The sequence below is a fragment of the Ixodes scapularis genome, unplaced genomic scaffold, assembly GCF_016920785.2.
Source record: "Ixodes scapularis isolate PalLabHiFi unplaced genomic scaffold, ASM1692078v2 PGA_scaffold1__304_contigs__length_218370807, whole genome shotgun sequence".
In the NCBI taxonomy this organism is placed as follows: Eukaryota; Metazoa; Arthropoda; class Arachnida; order Ixodida; family Ixodidae; genus Ixodes; species Ixodes scapularis.
Genome location: NW_024609846.1, coordinates 45586372 through 45602724, shown reverse-complemented (window position 1 = coordinate 45602724; position 16353 = coordinate 45586372).

The following is a 16353-nucleotide window of genomic DNA, read 5'->3' as shown; positions in this document are numbered from 1 at the left end:
CACCGATAAACACGAGACTATTAGTTTTCGAGATGATATTTTGCATTCCACCAAGTTAACCATTCTGACGAGTAACTTTGTTCACGTTGCAGCAGGACGTGCAGGTGCCGTAGGGAGCCAGATCAACAGAAGGCCCTCTGAAGCGCACAGGCCACGACTAGCCTCGCCTCCGCGTCGGATCGTACGAATCTCCACTTTCTCCGTCATGATGCGTAACCTGAACCAGGATACTGTGACGCAGGCACCAGTAAAGCTCAACCAAGACCGGCTGAGCAAGCGCTCACGCCGGCGCCAGAAACGGCAAGTGCCGCTCAGTTTCCTGAACACAATGGGCCACAACAATTTTGCCCAGGGGCCCTTAGGACACATTCAGCAACTGCTGCATTCAAGTCTCTTCGGAAACCCCCAAGGTCTCGTAGAACACCTAAAAAGGTCAATGACCGCTGAGAACGAATCTGCACCGTCGGAGCTCCATCACCCGATTGGCCATCCTTTCATGATATTCATGCACCGAATAAAGCCGAGACGCAACTTCCAGTCGTCGGTCGTCGTCATCGACCCTCCAAAGAACAAAACGACTGATCGTCAGCCTTCCGCGGAAAACCGCCTTAGCGCGGTCATTAAGAAAGAAGCGGAACATCCTAGTATCCGGAAAGATGGTCTCCAGAAGGGTGGTCTCGAGAAGAACGGTCCTCAGAAAGGCGGGGCTCGCGAAGATGGTTTTCAAAACGACGGTCTTCAGAAGCTCAGTCTTCATAAGGATGACCTTCAAAAGGACAAATCCACGCTTCAGCTTTTATTCCCGGGTAGCCAGCAGCTCGGTCAACCTGAATTTCAGAAAACCGAAAACCGGCTTTTGGTTCCCTGCGATTCAAAGATCGACCCCAAGCAGAACCTTGTGGACATATTTCTCCACAGGCAACCTCTCAATGCTGACATGAAGGACTCCACGTTGAGAGCGCCGAACCTCGAAGTGAGCTTTGACCACCAGGTACTCGAATTCGACGACGACGGACTTACAGCGGCCTCGAGCGTCGGGTACGGCACGTACTCCGTTATCGTGGTGGCGTCCATCACTGCAATCATCACCGTGCTACTGTTACTGGCCATCGGTACCGTTTCCTACTTGCTGGTTAACTGCCTGGACGCGGAGCAGACAGTGTCTAAGTGCCGTCGCCCCACTACATCCATCCTAGTCGGAAACTTGGACTACTACTTGTCCAACAGGCGTTGTCTAACGAATTCGGCAGTGTGCGCTCCGCAGTCCTACATCTGATGCAGCGTTCTCTCGACCTTCGCGTCTTTCCAGAAGACCGCTCTTGCGGGACCGCGTGCCTACTCCGTGCTTGAAGGAGCACAAAAGTGGCCTTTGCTTGCTTTTTTTATTTTGGGTTGGCAAACTTGTAATAAACGCTTTTTTTTTCCCCTCTGTACCTCATTAGGGAGTTTTAGATTAACGTACGTAATTTTAGCGCACGCAAGCGCTAAATTTAGCGCTTGTATTAGGAAGTTTTCGTAGACCGCGTTTTTCCCTCCGCTAAGCTTTCCGCAACAAACAATCCGCTAACGCGCCTGCGCGCCGATGGTCTTCACTGTAGAGTTTCGGGTAGCGTAGCGTGTTGCGGAGGGCATAGCGGGACAGCGAAAACGATCTACGAAAACTCCCTATTTAGACGAGGCTGCTGCATAGCGTGGACGTCTTGTTGCAGCGCCCGCCTAGAAGACCGCGATAGACCCCTTTCAAAAGTCACGTGCCGAATGATACGCACTGTACAGTGGCGCAACGTCCGACACCGCGGAACGTGCAAATAGCAAGAGCTGGTATCTTCGACTTGTGCTCCGGCTGCACGAGGGCTCGTGTAGCCGACGTGCAAACGCAAGAGCTCGCGCGTGTATCCGCCATTGTGCAGATATTTATCAGTTTGTTCTTCTGCAGAGGGCAAACTGATAAGCCGGAATTTTATCCTGACTTATCTGGGATAAGATCCCGGATTATTCAGCTTCAACATGCAGCAATAAAAGGAGTCCCCCGCCGCCCCCGATGTCAAGATAGCATTGAGAGGGGGAAACGGGGAGGGTGGCGAGGAGGATTTTCCTACCCTGCGGGAAATCTTTGTAAGTTGGACTTTAAAAGTCGACGCAGACTTCGCGCTTTCCAGTTTTAATGCGAAAGCATTAACGCTCCCCTAGAGCGAACCGAAGTCATCAGCTTTGAAGCCGCGTCAAACGGCACCTTCCCCTGTCCCAAAGGAGCGAAGCCTGTCGTTTGTAGCAGAAATCGGATAAATTGGCTCCTTTTGACTGTCGCGCGTCATCAAGGAACAAGGCTCCCATTGGCTCTCGCGCGGCGTAGTTAGAAAAAAAAAAGAAATAAAGAAAGAAACGTCACCAGAGAAGCATTTGCCCTGGCGGCGCAGGGTATGCCGCGGCCCGGCCGCCTGCAAGAGGTGCGGCGGTGCGGGCCTGGCCCCACAGCCCGCTCGGGCAAACTCAGGAGATGCTGCAGGGCCGAGTTCAGCGCGGCGCGGCCACTTCACGAGAGCGCGCGCTCGGCCGTCGGCCTCTACCTCGGCAGTTGCGAAACGTGGCCGTCCACGTCACGTTTCGCAGGCGCCGAAGTACTAAGAGCGCGGAAGAACGACATTCATGCTTTCGCATTTACAGCTCATAAGAAGTGCTTAGGTGTTTTTATCGGAACCTCCTCTCTACTAACGTGGCTCTCTTTGCACTTTTGAAGAGAAGGGCGCTAAGATGATTATCTTCCCTGCAGAAATCCCAGGTTGCCGTTCGGTCTTCAAGGTTTGAGAGATAGAGGTAGAACATATCGCAAATTAAATAAGAAATCATAAACACGCACGCGAACACACACGCGACTGATATAAGCGTTACGTTGATAACTGTCATCTCATTTTGCAGCGTACTGCATTTTTTTAAAGAGTTTGTTAACGATATGCTGTTTTTATGAAGTGTAAGAGAGCTTTCGTGGCCTTGTAACCATCTGTGGAAGAACACGCGGGCGTGGTCTACAAAGTGGCCAAGCCCCTCTCTCTGTGAGCCGCGTACTATGGCCGTGTGCTCAGGGCTTCTGTCCACAGTTCGCGATGAGGTGTTTGAGGTATTCTTATAACCCAACTGACTCAATCCAGGCGCCACAAGCACCCTACAGAAAGCCCAACATTACGATCATGGGCGGCCTAGGGTGCGCCAATATTCAAGTTTTAAATTCATATTGATTAGCGATTGATAAATTCAGATTTGTTTATTTGAATTGTTCGTATGACTTTTTTTATTGTTACGCTCATAATATGAAAATAAATTACAATCGAAACGATAGCCACAACTTAACTTGCCTCGTCCGCCGCTAATTCGCCGTTCTCGGAGCGTCGAGTGAAGTGCGTCTACAAGACGCCGCCCGATTTGAAAATATTCGGCCGTATTCGCCCATCCAACCAGAGCGTGAATGCCTGAATAGTTGAGTATGCCTAATAATTGTAATTCTTTTTTTTTTGTGTGTGTATATTTATACAGCCGAAAGTTATAGACGCTTTACACACGCGCCAGATTGAGCCGCCATAGCCGCCCTTCTCTTGTCTTACCGAGATGCCGAGCCACTGAAGCGGGCGTTGACGGGTCTTCACAGGGGCCTATGCTGGGCACAAGAACACAGTAGCATCTAAAATGGCAATAACCTGTCCTGCTGGGGTAATGATGAAGTGAAGCGAACGGAATAAGAGGGAACAAAAACTGAAGGTCAGTTATGGCGGCGCCCATGCACAGCTGCTGTAAAGCGTCTATACCGGTGCCACACGGGCAACTTGAATGCCGTTTACCACGAATGACATTTGTGTGATCGGCGAATCAGCTCGCAATCTGTCTCGCGTGGAATGCGCCACGCCCGGAGTCTCGCGCGCTGATTGGCCGTCCGCTCAAATGTCATTCGTTGTAAATGGCATTCGAGTTGCCCGTGTGGCACGGGTATTAGTCAGTCCCAACAGGCGCCTGGTGTCTCAGCTGTAGATGGGCAATTTAGCCAGTGCAGTTCAACCACTAGCCTGGGGTCTTTAACGTGCACCACGCAGAGTGATACACGACCGCATGCTCAGAATGTAGGCCAAGGTAATATTTTGTGCAAATAGAAATTATTATCAATTTCAGATAGTACGAACGCTCCTGTTTTCTCGCTGTTAGAAACGAGAAAGGCGGGCGCGAGCGTACTCGAGTGACGGCCGCGCGCCTCGCTTCACGCCAGTGACGTCACGTTTGGGTGGCGGGGAAAGCTGGGGAAAAACTAGAGAGAACAATGTTTCGGTTTCGGCAGCAAACAAAATATCACCCTTTTAATTAACTAGAGTGATAGCTAGAGCGATAGAGTGATAACTAGAGTGGTGGAACGAGATAGCATTTCAGAATCCGGGAGTCATGCGCATTCAGATGATGCCTTTAGATTGGTAGCTAAAGAAATCGGCGGAGGCTAAGGCTAGGGGTAGAGATAGCACTTTGTGTTTTTCTATGTTTAAAAAAAGAAAAGAAAAACAATACATGACATATTTGTCAAGCAGAATTGAACGATAATTCTACCTCTCACCCTGTTAGGTGGCTTCACCTCTGTAAAAAGTCTACTTAGGTGAAGCCTAACCAACACAATCCTGAAGACCAGTAAAGCTTGAAGGGACCCTGCAATCATATGTAAGCGTCTACATTTTTTGCGGTTTCCACGTCTCTTGGGGTTCGGGCAAGTCAGCGATCACAGAGAGAGTAACTAAATATCAGTGCGTCATATTTTAACCGGACGACGCGGAAACCTCCTTTACCTACGGGGCGACCCGCGGTGCCGAAAGCGCGCGATATGTGACTACATCGTGACGCTTTTGGTCCTGGCCCTACTACTGGTCAGAGCTCCTAAAAGTTTTTTTAGTCGAAATACAAAATGTAAGTGGCGCGAACCGTTTCAATTATTTATGGTAGTTTTAGAACGCAGCTCTTAGGCGCTCGTTTCCGGCTTGAGCGGCGTCGCCGTCCCGTAACCCCGGTGACGTCACGTGACCCCGTGAGGTCACGAGGGTCACGTGACCTCACGGTTACGGCGACGGCGACGGCGACGCCGCTTGGAGGGAAGAGTAGCAGGCAAGATGAGGAGGTGAGCAGGAGGTAGGAGGGGTATACCCTGCTCTCAGTACCCTTCCCCCCTCCTCCTCAAGAGCTGCGCTCTAATTCTGTGCTACAGGGGGCTGTAAGCGACTTTCATGTTTTGTTTGGTATCTTAGATCAGAAACGAAACAAATGCAGCTTTAAAAAGTACGGAAACAAGAACTAAAACCTGACCCGTCGACATACCCGCCACCAGACGGTGGAAAAGGCGGCGCATACTAGAAAAGGGTAGTGGGATCAAGCACCGACAAGCTGAGAGCATAGAAAGGACCCGGATGTACGAGGCAGCGCTGCGGTCGTATGGGTTCTAGGATCCGACCGGTTACGAGCGTTCCGAAGGCCTTCGGTGAGCAGGTTTGGCTTGCGGTTTGGTTGTTTGGCGGTATGGCAGCGCAAAGTGGCTCCGGTTCTGAACTGATCTTTACCACGTGTTTTCTCTCGTTTGTGACCAGTGAAGTGTCATCTTGAATTAGTGTTTAATCGCGCAGTAAATGCAATGCGAGCCGCCCTGGCCGCCCGCTTCATACAGCCTATCCAGCACATGCTTTAGTGGCGCTCTCTCGAGCCGTCGACACGGAGTGCGGCAGCCGTGAGCGCTCGCTGAGCTCACCACCCCTCCTCTAGTTTACAGCCACTCAAGCCAGGACCAAGGACGTCATGAAGGCTATTTTTTGCTTGTTGTTGTAATTTTAATTTGCCTAGAACTTTTAAAATAAAGCGAAATTTGAGAAAAGTTTCATTAAGTTACTACGTTCAGTGCGCTCATGTTCGGTGCAAATTAAGAACCAGTCAAAAGGTCGTGTCAGGACCCCTTTAATGCATGACTCGTACATGACGTCGTCGCTATGTGCTGGTGGAACCTTTATAAGAATAGCTCAGTTACGGAACTGCTTATAAACGCTGCTTGCACTAGTGAAGTCCCTTGATACTCCTTTTTACAAATAACGACAACCGATATAGATGAGAAAGCACATTCCGCTGGAACAAAATGACGTAATTCAGTTCAATCTTCTGCTGTGCGCCACCATTCGCTTTCTAAAACCTGCACCGTCACGCAGTCGACGCTTCCAAGAATGCCGCTCTTTTAGGAAGCTCTTTTTATAGGAACTTTATGCACGAGCAGTACCAACACCTCCTAGATAACAAAACCGTAGTACTAATAGAAATGTCGTGATCAGCGAAGCCCAACGCTGGCCACAGATTGGACACGATGATTGCATCAACGCTTGGCTCAAATTTGTCTCAAAGCCGAGGGCTGACACGGCACTCGTTTCCAATCTGTGTCCAGCTTTGGCCTTCAATGCTGACGCAAAAATGTCAGCACTAGGGCCTTGTCTTCTAGGCGGTGTTGGTAGTGCCCCCCCCCCCCCCCCTTTCTTTCTCTCCACGGCTCGCCTCGTTCGACGTGCCGGACGGCTGCTATGGTAACTGCAAAGTATTCTATGGAATGCGTACGTTTAAAAGCACAGCGTCTAGACGGCGTTTCGCCGTACTCCATGATGGAACACATAGTTTTGAAACGAAAATCTAGATGGCGCTTCAACGGACTGAAGTGTGTAGGGAGGCTCTAGTTAGGGTGGGCGCAACTCAAATCTTGGATAGCGTTTGCAATTTAATGGCGGCGCCCGAGCGAGAGGATTAAGAAAGGATATGCACCAATGTTGCCTGCACGAGAGCAGACACCCGCTATGTTGCTCCGTGTGCCTTTCCTCCTCTCGCCTCCCATTGTAAGCAACGAACGCCTCGCCGTAGCCTTTCTCACTTCCTTCTCGCTTCGGGAACTACAAACGTCGAGAGGAGAAAGCAAGGTTGCCAGAAAATCAGCGACGTCCAAAACGGAGGAATTTGCCATTTTTCGCGTTAAGCAAATACTTAACATATAGAAGCAAAGCTGGTGGCTATAGAAAAGTAATCATTTATAGCTTTCGTAAATTATTCAAGCACATTAATGGGCTCTTATGACCTGAGTTACGAAATAAAACCACCCTTTGCCCCGCAGACCCCCAGCAAAACTTAGCAATCAAATGGCGTCCATATCCCGTGAACCCCCATCTAGCGATTGCGCCCACCCTAACTATAGCCTCCCTAGAGTGTGCAAGGAGGGAGTAGGGGTACCCTTTGGCGCGGGAGTTCCCCAACCGAGGTTATCTCTCCTGTGCATTTTAGACGAGAGAAAAAGATTCGATAGTGTGCTGCAAAAAAAAAAAAAGCGCGCTATAAAAAAAAATACATGCCCAACACCACAATGACCGCTGATGTGACGTCTGTGCAACCCATGTATTAGTCAATCTAACATTTTTGTAATCATAGCGGATTACAAGAGGTCAACGTTACTTGATTAGCTCAGTCGGGAGGCTAATTAAGTGAAAAAAAGGGGGGGGGGGGGGTACCCCCTCTGCGATGGTTCCACAACTGAGGTAATCTATACTCCGTCTCACTAGAACCGTGCAGTACAGCCAAAGCTACAGGGGAGAGAGCGTATGCCAACCTGTTCAAAAGGATGGAAAGGAGGACCGGGGGAGAAGGGCTTGGATTCCCCCATTCCTCCTTCTCCTTCTCTTGAACAGGTCGAGATACACTCTCTCCCGCAGTAGCTTTGGCTGTACAGCACGGTTTTAGTTAGACGGAGTTAGTATCCTTGGTCTGAGGTGATGATGTAAAATGAATGTTGGGCGGTTTTGTTTATATACAGTAGGTGGGAGAACATTCGTTCTTTTTTTATTATTATAGATATGTTCATATGTACACTTCATATTCAAAATTTCGAAAAAGCAGTAAAGGGCGGCGGGGTTTTGACGATGATTCTCCGAACCCCGCATCTTTGATCATGTTTCTACAAAACCACTTTGCCTGAAACTTGATTTTAATGCGTTAGTATTAAACGCTCGTTTTCACGAAAACCCGCCGGTGTCAGTTCGTGCGTCCCTTTGTCAGCGCTATGCATGACGTCACGAAGAGAATGGGGTGGTGAGGAGGTATAGTGTTTACATATGTATTATCTTACCACGGCGGCGGGGAGAGAGGGAGAGGGTGACGCGTGCTGACGTCAGCGCTTCGGACAATACGAGCGTCGCATAGCTGGCGCGGAGCCAGAAAACAGCAGGCGACGCGCCGCTTTAGAATGTGGCCCAGCCTTGGCCCAGCTCAGTTGCCGCTCCGGCGATGAATTTGGTTCTTTCCACGAGTGATCAAGGGTGTGAAAAAAGATTGAAAGCAGGTCATAAACGATTCAAAAAGGGTAATAAACGATTGTAAAGCGGTGTTAAACGAATGGAAAGGCGTGAGAGAGGGGTGAGAAAGATCCAGTGCTAGCGCATTTCCATCGGGTGAATGCCGTTTTTGTTTTCCGAAAGTGTCTATAGTCGGTGACAGGTCAAGAACGAAGTGGAAGCTCCACCCACCTCTTTCCACTTTAGCGGAGTGAACGGTGGAGAGGAGGTCGCCCCCTCTCCAGCGTTCGCTCCGCTAAAGTGTAAAGGGGTGGGAGGAGCTTCCACTTGGTTCTTGACCTGTCACCGACTATAGACAGTATATCACATTCAAATCGATGCCACCTAAAGTCAACATTTCTTGTATTGTTCGTTCATAATGAAAAATAAATTATGAGCGTGTTCTAGAAATTACAAAGATGCAAGCGAGCTGGTGAACTTTCAACATTGTAAAACCCAAGACTTAGAACAAAAAAAAATAAGAAAAAAAGGGACAACACAGACACAGATTTTTGTTCAAATTCGCGCCAACATGTTGGGGCGATTGGGCGTGGCGAAAGCAAAATGAAGATATTCGATGTAAAGATTTAAAGAAATAAAATGGGAAGGAATATATATAGGGTTGTTCGTTTTCGGGTAAAACCCGATTTTACCCGATTTTTACACCCCGAACGTGTTTCAGGAGAATCGGGTTAAACCCGATTTCTCCCCGAATTCAAAAACCACATAACCAACCTATTTATTTTTACGCCGCACGGAGTTTACGGCGCACACAGGCTATCTACCCTACCTTGGGACAACGGTGACCTATAGTTCATTTCGCAAGCTGCGTGCAGCGCTGTGGAGGCTACACGGCTCTCAACCAACCGCCCAACGAACGCGCCTAACTCACCGTGACATTCTACAGAGGCAGGCTGAAGAAAAGCGACAATATGCGTTGAAGCCTCGCAGGGACATTTCCGTCTCCTCCCTGTGCAGGTGGAGCCGCTTCGGCACGCCAGGTAGCTTCGGCCCTGCTACACGCAGCTTGTGAAATGCACTATCACTCCCCCTTCGACCGCTGTTAGGTGTCGACACCAAGCAGGGTCTCTCTGGTAGCATGGCCATCTCACTGGCGGTCTTCTGGCTCTCTCACGAACAACGTCTGAGCTAGTCAATCGCGTAAACAGATCGGGAAAACTTAACACGTTTATTTCATAGCGAAATATATGTTCGAAGACGGCCTTCACTCAAACGCTCGGGGTTCTTATTGACACTTGAGGGAGAAGAGGATTCCGTGGCCGGTGCTTCCCTTGAGGCGACAGACCGCAATTGAAACTGGTAAACCCTGATGTCCCCCCGATTACCAACTTGAAACCGATCCCTAATTTTAACGTGTTAGCATTAAGGAGCTTGTAATACCCTTCAATATAAAAAAGACGAATGTATTACTGAATACATTTGTAAATTTAACCCGAAAAAAACCCGAATTTCGCTATGTTTCCACAAAAAACCTGATTTCTCCCCGATTAAAAGCTTGAAAAATAGCACCACCCGACTTTTACCTCCAGAATCTAAAAAAAAAGATATAAAACCCGAAAACGAACAACCCTAAATATATAGCGTTCACATGTTAATATACCCATAGCACAGTTTAGAATGCAATATCCACATGTCCGTCGACGCATAATCTCCATATCCTAACGTGAGCATTTTCATTGTTTTAAAGGGGTACGGAAACGAAATAGACCCTTTCCGGAATTCAGTGCCATCTGGTGGCTCAAATGGCAGTTGATCTTTTACTGTACTAATGGCGGCAATGAACCTGTGGTCTGCAGTATATTATGCGGCACCGTCACTTTTACAAGTCAACGGTAAACGAAAATGTGCACTTCAGTACAATTCTTTTTGAATTTCTTTCAGTGTCGATGGCGAAACAAATGCAGCCAGTCGGAACGAACCGCCCACCCACATAGACGCCTCGTTAGAGTTCTATACATCAAGGGGCTTTGAAGCCGAGTGTGTGCTACTGACAGATGGACTGGGACTGAGTTAGAAACGAACACTTACGCAGCTCTTGCGCCCAATTCCTGCTTCACGTCGCGCTAACATCTAGAATCTATAGGTCCCGAATCATCTGTTAGAAGCATCTTCAACATCTTCCTTCATCAGTAAACAGGAGGCCGCCATTAGTACAGCACATATGTCATTTTTAGATGATTATGATAGTAATCAAAGTGGCCAGAGTGAATTCCGGAAAGGGTCTATACCAGCGCTCATTTTCTAGCTAAAATGTGTTGCACGTTGCAGCATAACCTCAAAAACACCAGTCTTTCGTTGAAAGGCGCAAGAAAACTAAATTTCAAGCTACTTAAACGATCTTCCAATGTGCTGAATAGAACAGCGCACAAAAAGACGAGGACAGACAAAAGGAACATGCACAACACACAAGTGCTGACTCGCAGCTGAATTAATACACAAAAGAAAAAAGAAGAGGACGTTCTGAAAAACACGCAGGGCACGCTGTACGTGCCATGCGTGCCCTCAGTTGCAAGTCAGCGCTTGTGTGTTGTTCATGTTTCTTTTCTCTGTCCTCGTCTTTTTGTGCACTGTTCTGTTCACCATGTCATCATACCAACTCGCCCAACTTACAACACTTCCAAAGTGCACCTGGTGGATGCCTGTGAAGCTTGGTTGGAAGGTAATCTAGCATCGTTGGGCACCTTGCTACATAGGCTTGTTGTTGTTGTTTGCGGGTTTTTTGGCGCAACAGCAACGGAGGCCATACTGCGCCAGACTAAATTAACTAATGAAACTCCTATGGTTACCTCATTACAAAAAGATGATCCTGAAAACAACTGGGACTAGATCTGGTGTATAAGGCCAGTACTAGTAATATATGATAAAACTCGATCAAGAGGAACGAGAGGGTGCTTTCCCAGCAAAAGAGCGGGATGAAATGGAATACAAAATCTAAAAAACTCAGGAAAATGAGCGCGACGTTCGGTGTCGAATTCCGGGCAGATCCATAAAATATGAAGTATAGTAAGATTGTCTCCACAGTGCTCACAAACTGGTGAATCCTCCCCATAAAGGAGATATCTGTGTGTAAGGAAGGAGTGCCCGATTTGAAGCCGGCACAATACAACTTCGTGAAAGCGGTTCTTAAGTGAGGAGCTCTCCCAAGACCCAAGGACTGGTTTGCTTACATGGAGCTTGTTATTAGACTCCATGGCCCACTCTGCCTGCCATAGACTAAAAAGTGACGACTTAATTAATGACTTCATATCCTGATAGGGAAAGCTAGCTTGATATCGAGAGCAGTTACCTGAAGATGCAGCGAGCCTGTCTGCCTCCTCATTACCCTTTATTCCCACATGACTCGGAACCCAGCAGAATTTTATATTGTGACCTTTACGTAAAGCTCCGTTAAGTTTACTTCGCCCCTGTTCCACAAGCATATTCTTAGTGGCTTCTAGAGAGCAAACTGCAGTAATGGCACTTTGAGAGTTCACAAATATTACGGCCCGTCTAGTTTTAGTCTTCAGAATATAATCCAATGCAAAAGACACAGCATAGATTTCAGCAGTAAATATACTCGCAAATTCCTCTAGACGTGTAACTTTTACAAAACGACCTGAATGCACGGCACACCCGACAAACGATGAAGTCTTGGCACCGTCTGTGTAAAAGTGAGCATAATCTTTATATTTCTCTTCCAGGTCAAGGAATTCCTGCTGAATCACAAGAGCTGATATGCTATTTGTATTAAACTTAGTGAGAGTCCAGTCACAAAAAACACGTACCACATCCCAGGGCGCCACGCAGACTGTGTTTTGAATTAGGTTAAGTTCGTCCAGACGAAGTTGAAGTGAGGAACAAAATTGCTCTACACGAAAACTTAACGGTCTGACGATGTTTGGCTTATTTTCAAAGAGACGGTAGAATTGAGACCTTTGTATGGAATGATACGTTGGGTGATCAGGGTTTGCTAGGATCCTAGACGCGTATGTTAGGCTGAGGTATTGACGTCTTTTGCACAGCGACATCTCATTTGATTCCGCATACAAACTAAGTACAGGCGATGTCCGAAAAGCACCTGTTGCCAAACGCAAGCCAAGATGATGTACAGGATCCAACATCTTGAGAGCAGATGGGCGAGCCGATCCGTACACCACGGCGCCATAATCAAGACGAGATCGCACAAGCGCGGTGTACAAATGCAACAGACATTTTCGGTCCGACCCCCATGATTTATGAGCCAAAACTTTCAGAAGGTTTGTGGAACGAAGGCAAATTTCTTTTAGAAATTTCAGGTGGGGAATGAAGGTAAGTTTTTTGTCAAATATGACACCAAGAAACTTGTGCTCCTTCCTAACAGGAATTAGAGTACCGTTTAGTTTCAAAACTGGGTCTAAGGAGAGCCCACGACGTAGGGAAAAAGGCACACAGACTGTCTTTGCAACAGAGAACTTGAAACCATTTTCGTCTTCCCACTTACAAAGTTTGTTTATAGCCAGTTGTAACTGCCGCTCACAACTAGAAAGATTGCAAGAAGATGAGGAGATCTGTACATCGTCAGCATAAAGAGAGTAGGAAATAGACCGAGGTAGCATTCGTGTGAGAGAATTCATTTTCAGTACAAACAAAGTGACGCTCAAAATGCCTCCCTGTGGGACTCCGTTTTCTTGAACAAAAGGTTTAGAGAGGGTGCTCCCAAGCCGGACTTGAAAGGTTCTGTTTGTTAGAAAGTTGTTAATGCATTGCAACATCCTACCACGGATATTGCAATCATACAAGTCTTTCAGGATACCATATCTCCAAGTGGTATCATACGCCTTGTCTAAGTCAAAAAACACTGCAACATAGTGCTGCTTGTTCACAAATGCCTCGCGTATAATGGTTTCCAGGCGAACCAAATTATCGAGAGTAGATAGACCTCGGCGAAACCCGCACTGATTTTTGTCAGTGACCTTTTGCCTTCCTAATATGTATACTAACCGCCTATTTATAAGCCTTTCAAATGTTTTCCCAACACAGCTCGTCAAAGCAATGGGACGGTAACTTGATGGTAGTGAAGGGTGTTTCTGCGGCTTTAGGAGCGGGATGACATGAGCATGCTTCCAGGCATGGGGAAAGCAGGCTTTTTCCCACAATAAATTGAAAAACAAGAGAAGACTTTTCAGGGACTCAGGAGAAAGGCGACGAAGCATTTCATAATGAACTGCGTCGGGCCCTGGAGCAGAAACCCTCGTTATGTCAAGTGCCATTTCAAGCTCATACTGCGTAAAAGGCTGGTTATAAGGCTCAGAGTCTCCTCCAGACATGGAGATATTTTGCCGCTCTGCACGAGATTTAAATCTACTGAACGAATCACTGTAGTTTGCCGAGCTGGATGTGTTATAAAAATGTTCACCAAGGATGTTGGCGATGTCAACTAAAGATGAAGAAGGGGCATCAAGAGTAGGAATTGCAAAGCACCTATAGTGTCCATTTATTTTCCTGTATCTATCCCAAACCTCCTTGGCTGGCACAAAACTATTTATAGAAGAGACATACTTCATCCAGGATTTCCATTTTGACTGCTTCCTGGTCCAGCGGGCTTTAGCTTTCCGCTGCCTGAACTCTGCGAGATTACCTGATGTGGGGTATCTGCGAAGTTTGCCCCAAGCCCTGTTTTGATTCGCTGAGGTTGTGGCACACTCCTTGTTCCACCATGGTTTGCATTTTTTTGGCACATTACCAGAGGTTCGTGGAATAGACACCTCAGCAGCATTTAGTATCTGCTCAGTAATATACAGTGTAGCATCTTCAGATGACATGGAAGAAAGCAGAGAAGGGTCCAAGGTGGAATGTAACCCAAAAAGTGACCAGTCAGCTTTATCTAACTTCCACCTAGGGATACGTTTTAAAAGTGAGGGCAACTGAACAACACTCTCTAAAACAATCGGAAAGTGATCACTGCCAAAAGGGTTGTTGAGAACATTCCATGTAAAGCAAGGAAACAATGAGGGGGATGAGATCGACAGATCTATGGATGTAAATGTGGTGTGAGCTGCACTAAAAAATGTTGGCTCTCTCCCATTAAGAAGGCATAGTCCAGATGCCAATAAAAAACGTTCAACTACACCTCCACGAGAGTCCTGACGAATACTACCCCATAGGGGATGATGGGCATTAAAATCGCCTAGAATCATAAAGGGTTGTGGGAGCTGACCCACAAGACCCTGCAATTCACTAAGATGTAATGGAGTGTTAGGTGGTAAATAAAGTGATACTACAGTTATGAGGCGGTCTAAAAGAAGGCGCACTGCCACGGCTTCAAGTGGTGTGCAGAGCGGGACCTCAGAGCAGGCGTCCCCACCTTGTACAACCACTGCCACGCCACCAGAGGGAGTATCACTAAGACGGTCTTTTCTAAAGACCCGGTGACGTCTTAAAATATGAGGAGAGCGATCATGAAGATGAGTTTCCTGGAGAGCAAGAGCTATCGGCCGAAGCTCATCCATAAAATGATTTATATCATCAATATTTCTTAAAAGGCCGCGACAATTCCATTGCATAAAATTCACTTTTGACATTTATAAAATTTGTTTATATAGGAAAGTGTAAATCAATAAAACTCGGTAGTAAAAAGATTAAAACTCGGGAGGGAGACCACTTGGATTACTTCGGCGCAGTAACCGGTTTTTTGTTCTTCCCTGCACGGGTCTGCGTCTGCCACTCCATGCTATCCGAGTCAGAAGCAGGAGCAGCCGAGTCGTCCAACTCCATGGACAAGTCTGCCTCTTGAGTCGTGTCGCTGGTGTTGGCCAGCGTTTTCTTCCGGCTTGGATCACGGGGAGCCAGGCCCCGGCCGCGACCAGCCGAAGAGGCAGCGGAGGTGCTGGGCAGAGTATCTTTCAACTCTGCCTGCTCCGGCCCCTTGAGTACAGGGAGAGCAGCACGAAAGTTGTGCCGCTCTTTGGAGGAGGCCCTCTCCAGTGAGTTGGAACGAGAGTGTCGCTCCTTTCCACCGGAGGAAGGCGTCGCGGTCAGGACGGGCATTGGCATTGCCTGCCTGTCCTGAGACTTGGGGGCTGCTGATGTGCTCCCTCCAGAAGGTGGGGGAAGCTGCTGCCCCTGTGGGGGGGTGGGGGCCCGAAAGGCCACTGCCAGGGCTTCAGGCGAGACCTGGGTGGCCTTCGATTCCGTTCGCGGCGGAGGGCCCTGCGCACCGCGTCGGAGTATGTGCCTTTCGAAAGAAAGGAGTACCTTTGCTTTGCTTCCGGATAAGGTAAGTTTTCTTTTGCTCTTAAGGTGAGGATTTCCTTTTCCTGTCGCCAGGAGGGGCAAGAACGAGAGTACGCAGGGTGAGGACCCTTGCAGTTGGCACAGAAAGCTGCCGCTTCACAGTTGCCGGTTAGATGGTCGTGGCTGCCGCACTTTGCACACGTCTCCTTCCCTCGACAGCTGCGTGATCCATGGCCATAACGCTGGCAACGGAAGCACCGCTGGGGGTTGGGGACATATGGGCGGATGCGGCAGTTAAGGTATCCTGCCTTGATGGTTTCTGGCAGTGCGTTTCTTTCAAAAGTAAGGATTACGTGTTTCGAAGGAATTTCCTCACCATTTTTACGGAATATGATGCGCTTAACGGCAACAACGCCAACACCTTGGAGTCCCTCGAGAAGTTTTTCCTCACTAGTGTGTAAGAAGTCGTCCTCGGAGAGGACCCCACGGATGGTGTTGAGTGTGCGGTGAGGGCTAACCGACACTTTAACATCAAGAAAACTAGTCAGTTTAAGGATCGCTTCACTCTGTTTTTTGTTGGTTACCTCCACTAGGAGGTCTCCGGAGTGCTGCTTTTTAGCTTTGTAGGAAAATCCGACAAGGTTTTCTAGTACCTTCGCAACAACAAAAGGTGACAGCTTTGCAACAGGTTTTTGTTCATCAAGTGAATGAACAACAAAAAACTTCGTAAATGTTTCTCCTTCAGAATCTTTGTCGATGGTCTTGGGTTCAAGACAACGCCTTT